The following is a 6853-nucleotide window of genomic DNA, read 5'->3' on the forward strand; positions in this document are numbered from 1 at the left end:
ACGGTGCTGCCCCGGGCCGGCGCGTGCTTCCGTCAGCCCTCCCAGATCTTCTCTGCCAATCTCTTACTCCATTCTCAAACTTCTTAAAGGCAGCTCATGTCAATGCTCAATCTCTTTATGGCCACATTGATGAATTTCGTTCCATTTTTCACTTATCTCCTGTTGACATTATTCTAATTTCAGAAACATGGATGAAACCCCACCTAAGTGACAGAAGTGTCGAACTTCCAGGTTTTAACCTGTACAGAAATGATCGCCTGCACAAAGGTGGTGGAGGGGTAGCTGTGTACGTCAGGTCACACTTCCTTGTCTCTGTCCTTCTATCATCCGATACATCCAGAGATGGACGTCCAGAATACATGTTTCTGGACGTCTGTGTTAATGCAACCCACATTTTAATTGCTGTTTGTTACAGAGCTCCTCACCTGGGCTACATGGCTGAGTTTGAACATGATCTTCTGGGTTTTTTTGGCTCACTACAGTTATGTTATTGTGATGGGAGATTTTAATACTGATTTACTCGGACCAATTACTTATGACCTAAATTTCTTAAATAATATGTTTTACTCGTGTAACATGACCATACTTCCTCTGCAAGCCACTCACCACACTGAGACTGCCGACACCTAGCTTGATGTCATTGCTGTCTGTGACCAAACCCTGGTTGCGCACCACGGACAACTTACTGCTCCTGGCATTTCCAAACATGACCTCATTTTTCTTGCTTATAAACTAAGAACTCCCAAGATCGAACCAAAAGTTATGTTTTATAAAAACTACAAAAATATCAATCTTTATTCCCTGCTTATCAATGCTTCTCTAACTCCATGGTATGAGGTCACATCGGCTCATAATGTGGACAATATGGTATCAAAAATTTAATTCATTAATGAATGGTCTTCTTGATAAACACGCTCCATTTGTTTCAAAAAGAGTAACCAAACAGCCTGCTCCATGGATCTCAGAATTTATTCGACACCTCCAGAAGCAAAGAGATAGAGCTTTCCTTAAGGCTAAGCGGTCCAAGTTACGTGATGACTGGGCTGCATATAAAAAATTAAGGAGCAATGTGCAACAACCAAATTAGAAATGCCAAGATCAGGTTTTACTACTCTTCCCTGTCTAAAAAACAATCTAGCAGAATGTTGTGGTCGAAACTAAAAGATCTTGGAGTTGGCAAGCCTAACACTTATTCCCCGATTTCCCTTAATCTCGATGATATCAAAAACTTCTTTGTTGAGATTCCTGTTGATCAGTCTGGGGCTCAAGAGTATGTCTCCGAGCTCAAAGATGCTACTTTTGATAAGCCTGGGTTTCAGTTCTCTTTCACTCCAGTGGCAGAGACAGTAGTGTTAAAGGCTATTATAAGGATGTCCAGCAACGCAATTGGGGCCGATGGCATTCCTATAATATTAATAAAAGACACTCTTTCCAGTCACTCTTTCAACTATCACTGCTATCTTCAATAAATCTCTGGCTACTTCAATGTTCCCACTGACATGGAAGTCTGCTTTAGTTCGCCCACTTCAGAAGTGTTCCTCTCCACTGAATCCTTCACAATTCAGGCCAATAAGTATATTCCCTGCTTTATCAAAGTGTTTGGAGCGGATTGTTCATCAGCAGTTTTCAATATATCTAGAAAGTAATACCATTTTATCAAATTTTCAATCTGGTTTTCGCTCCAACCACAGCACTACTACTGCAATTCTAAAAATAGTTAATGATATACGCCTTGGAATTGATAAGAGTCAGGTAACCATTTAAACCCTTTTCGACTTTTCAAAGGCTTTTGACTGTGTTTATTATCCCCTTCTCCTCATCAAACTTAGGAAGGATGGTTTCTCTGATGGTAGTGTCAAGTGGGTTGAGTCTTACCTTTCGGGACGGCGCCAGTGTGTCAGATCAGGTGAGAAGCAGTCGAGATGGAGACCAGTCACTCGTGGAGTTCCACAGGGTTCAGTCCTTGGGCCACTTCTATTTTCACTGTACATCGATGACATTACTACTCAAATTACCCATTCCAATTTTAACTTATACAGTATGTAGATGACTTACAAATATACCGCCACTTTTCCTTAACAGAACTGCAAACTTGTGTGACTCTCATGAATTCCGATATTGAAGCTGTTACTCACTGGACTTGGAAACATGGACTAAAATTAAACGTAGACAAAAACTCAGTGTATTATGAAAGGTCATTCAAAGCTTGTTCGTAAAATTGACTTTGCTACGGCTCCCAAATTAAAACTAAATGATCAAGAGCTAGAATACTCTGAGAAAGTTAAAAATCTAGGACTTATTATTGAAAAACACTTAAGATGGACTGAACAGGCTTCTTTGACATGTAATAGGGTCTTTGCCGGTGTTCACAGCCTCAAGCGGCTGGCTTCATATCTACCCCAGACAGTTAAAATAATGCTGATAAAGACTCTTGTACTGCCTCACTTCACTTACTGTGACATAGTCATTAATGACATGACTGTGGAGTTTTCAAATAGACTCCAGCGTGCTCAGAACTTTTGCATTAGGTTCATTTTCGATCTCAGACGTGATGATCACGTAACGCCCTACTTCAATCAATTATCTATCTTAAAATTACAATAGATACTATCACTATTCGAGACTATCACTCACTCATGCTGTTGCACGCTTTTTTAAATACAAATTGTCCTAGTTATCTTTCAAACAACTTTCGATTTATGTCTGAAATAAGTGAACGAAGTACAAGGAGGGGTACATCCTTATTATCTATCCCAATTCATCGAACAAACTACCTTTAGCAAATCGTTTACAGTTTCTGCCTGCCGATTGTGGAATGCTTTACCTGTTAACACCAGAGCCATCGATAAGGCGCGCTCGCTTTGGGGCGGAGTTCAGGGCCTTGATGCCTGGGGGCTCAGGGGGGTATAGCGGTTGGCGGCTTTGGTGTGCGGTACTTAGGGCAATTGCATGCAAGTTGAATGAATGCGAGTGTGTGTCTTGCGATATTATTGTAAATTTGTATATAGTTACATTAATTATTGATGATTGTTTTGATTTTAAGATTCATTTAATACGTAATGTAAATAAATAGACTAAGTTTTAGTTATAAATGTATACATATGTTAGTTTAATTTGTATGAGGTTAAGTGGTAGAGAGGACTTTATAGTCCTAACTTCGCCTCTAATAAAGTCATTTTTCATTTAATTTCAATATGGCGCACTTTTAGGGGGGGGAACAACCGCCTGAACGTCTTGTTCTGTTTTCTGTCGTGATAGCTTAGAGGATAAGGCATCTTTCCTGCTCACAATCTTATGATAATAGAGGATAAACATTTAAAATTATAGTGTTCATAAAATTCAAATGCATTATTAATAAAATTAACATTTTTGCATCTCAGTTATCGTCCTCTTTTTTATCATCGCACAGCAATTTAAAAAAATTATATTGCTTGTAAATGAAAATCTAATAAATGGTAACATGCGTTTGACAAGTATTTGGTCTACCGATTACGTGACAGCTTAATTATTTACATAAAAGTCTAGGCACTTTTGAATTTACTTACAAAAAATTAAAAATATGTAATGGTAACATGCTCACCCGGCAAGGAAAGAGAACCATGTACTAAGCCATTATGAAGACCCGAAGAACGTTACATCTCTCAGAAAGGCTTAAAAATTTAGTTAAAATTAACCTTCAGCAGTTTCTCTGGGTTTGTTTACAAAAACTACATAACAAGTGACACATAACAAACAATATTGGCTGCAGAATAAAAAATGAACTGTAACATATAGCCTAGGACTGGTCCTCACTGAGAGACAGAAAATTAATTTAAGCCGAATAGAAAGGGTGAAAACTAAAAGTGTAAGAGAAATAATTTGAAAGCCAATTTAAAAATTAGTTAACAGCCAGAAGTACTAAAATTTAATGAAAGGCAAAACTACAATTTGGAAAACCATGTGCTCTTAACCTTCACAGTTTGAAAAAATAAAAATAATCAATTAAAATTTAAAAGAAAGCAAAACTTACTCATCAGTGAGGGGCCGTAAACTTAGCCGCACATGTCAGAAGGAGAACAGCTCAGCAAAACTAACAAACACTTAATTAAACTAAAAATTAAACTGGAGCTACTCCTAACTTGTACACCACGGCTCGGAGTCTCTACCACTCTACCGGAAAGGCCAAACGCCTTCAAAAGGTCAGTGGGCTCTGCAGCCAATAAACCACACACACATACACTATATAAAACACACATGAGCCGGGGAGATTATAGGTATTGAACCGGGCTCAGTACTTCTTATTAAATGATCCTCATTGTAATTATCTTACACTAGCACATAAAACGCCGCTTCGTTCGCTATTTCTATGCAACATTCAGTCAATTTCTTCTAAATTGAAAATATTTGTTAGAATAATATTAAACATGTGATCGTGCTGTCGAATACAATGTTAACACATGGTAGCTGAATACATTTAACAGGCTCTTTGAGTTCACACTACTCAATTTTAGGGACCAATATGTGGTTTTATCTGCTTTAAAGAACCGGTGGGGCGTAACCCAGAAGAGTTTATGAAATAAGAATATGCCTATGTTCGTCCTAGGGACCCTAGAAATGTTTATATAAAATTTCAATACAATCGGTTGAACTTTTTATACTAGAAAGCAAAACAAAGAAAAAAAGGTACTTTCGCATTTATAATATTATTATTATTGGAATTTAAGCAGTTTTTATTTGTTGCCTTAGAAACTTTAGTCATAAATAATATGAATATAATAGTTCCGGAAAAAAACACGAATTTATGTTTATAACTAGTACAAAAAAACTAGAGCAATATAATTTGGAGAAGAAACTGAGTACTAAAAAGAACTCAAGCAATGATACTACACATGGAGGTCAATAACAATAAAACTATAAAAGACATAGGAACCGTAAGCTACAATACCAATATTGGCGGACTGGAATATAAACAAGTGGAAGGGCTTAGTGTAGTACCCTGCACCTGGTTTCCTGGCTTTAAAAATATAACTTTAATACCACGTAGTGTTTGATCATTCTTTCAGTCTATGTGAAATACAGGTAATAATTTTTGAAGTCAGTATTTATATGTTGTATGAGACAAATGTTTTACGAGAGATGTACAGGCATATATAAACCACAATAACTTACAATATTAGGTAGGATAAAGAAATAAACTAGACGCTTCTAAATCTAGTAGTGTTTACCAATGATTTGTTTTTAACTTTTCATTCAATAATTTTACTCGTTTTATTATTGTTTTTGTGTGTGTAATGTTTTCTGAAATATAGCGTCGTCTGGATCTATCTCTGCTCCGCAGAATTGTCTTGCTTAGAGATTTTTTATGACTAGATTACTTAATCTCCAGTTTAAAAGGTGTCTACATTAACAAAATAAATTTCATACTCTGCTATTAGGGACTATGTTAACATTAACATTTAAATTGGGCCTTACCTACGTTAACTTTAAAAATAAACTGTAGATGGCGCACGGTTCAATGTTTAGATCTTAATTTAGATATGGGATTTCTTTGTTCTTAGGCTTATGTGACCGGATCTTTTCAAACCGGAACTCGATAGTATAATTGTGTAAAACAATATTTTGACATGCGGAAAAGTTAGGTGATATTGAGTAAGGGTTGATATATATTTCAGTTCACATTAAAAAGTTGTAAATAGCTAAATATATATATATATATATATATATATATGTATAGGCTATATGGTGTGTGTGTGTGTGTGTGTGTGTGTGTGTGTGTGTGTGTGTGTGTGTGCGCGCGCGCGCGCGCGCGAGTGTGTGTGTGATCGTATTTTCGATCTATTAATATACCACTATATAAACGGAAATTAAATTTCACGAATATCTACCTGAAAGTCCAATTGCTACCTAATAGTCCATTTTGTTAAGATCTTACGATAATTTTTGTAAGGGTGCTATCAGGAGAAATGATAAGGATGATTTAAAAAATATACAAACTTTCCATAAACTATTTGTTAATAATTTTTCGAACCTCCATAATAGAATATTTGTAACAAAACTTCCTTTTTATAGAAAGAATTTTGTTGTTAGTTCGTAGGTAAAGCTGCATTTCGTGGTATTCTAAATTATTTTTACTCTCTGAAATTAGATTAAAGTTTAAATATAAATTTATCTCATATAGGTCTTCAAAGATTGGTTAAAAGGTGACAAGTTTTATCAAATTTATTTTGAATATAATATACAAAATAAGGACTCATTTAAATACATTAACTTCACCAATTTTTCACATTTATTTTACCAACCTCGCAGATTATGCTATAACATGACTAAAAAATATAAAACTAATTACAATATAATGGGAGCAAAGTTAAAAAAAGTCCTGAAAAAACTGAATATAAGAAATTGGATACTTCATTTTAGGTTTTGGAAATATTTTATTGTACATTATTTTTGAAACTATAACAAGCATTTATTAAACGGGTTCCTCATTACAAGAATAAACTATGTAGCGTTATTTTATTGAGAATTTTATTTTCAAAATATATAAAAATTAAAATATCGACAATTGAAAAAACCATTACCTTTTAATTACATGATGTATGTACAATAATTGTTTTATTGTTCATCATACTCCCAGTATGAAATGTTCTGTAAATGTTATTCTTGTGTTCTCCAAGCGAAGAACAAAGTTTATGTTATTTCCAGAAAGAAACAAGAACGTGCTCAGATGAGGTCTGTGTTGTCCCAGAGGTAATCTAGTGTTATAGACACCGGCTGATTTCTGGTTAACTATTTGTTTAACAGAACATGGACCTGGACTTTACTTTTAGTTTGTAAATCTAACATAAATAACAATATGAAATAGGTTAAATTAGTT

The sequence above is a fragment of the Homalodisca vitripennis genome, unplaced genomic scaffold, assembly GCF_021130785.1.
Source record: "Homalodisca vitripennis isolate AUS2020 unplaced genomic scaffold, UT_GWSS_2.1 ScUCBcl_7200;HRSCAF=14778, whole genome shotgun sequence".
Classification (NCBI taxonomy): domain Eukaryota; kingdom Metazoa; phylum Arthropoda; class Insecta; order Hemiptera; family Cicadellidae; genus Homalodisca; species Homalodisca vitripennis.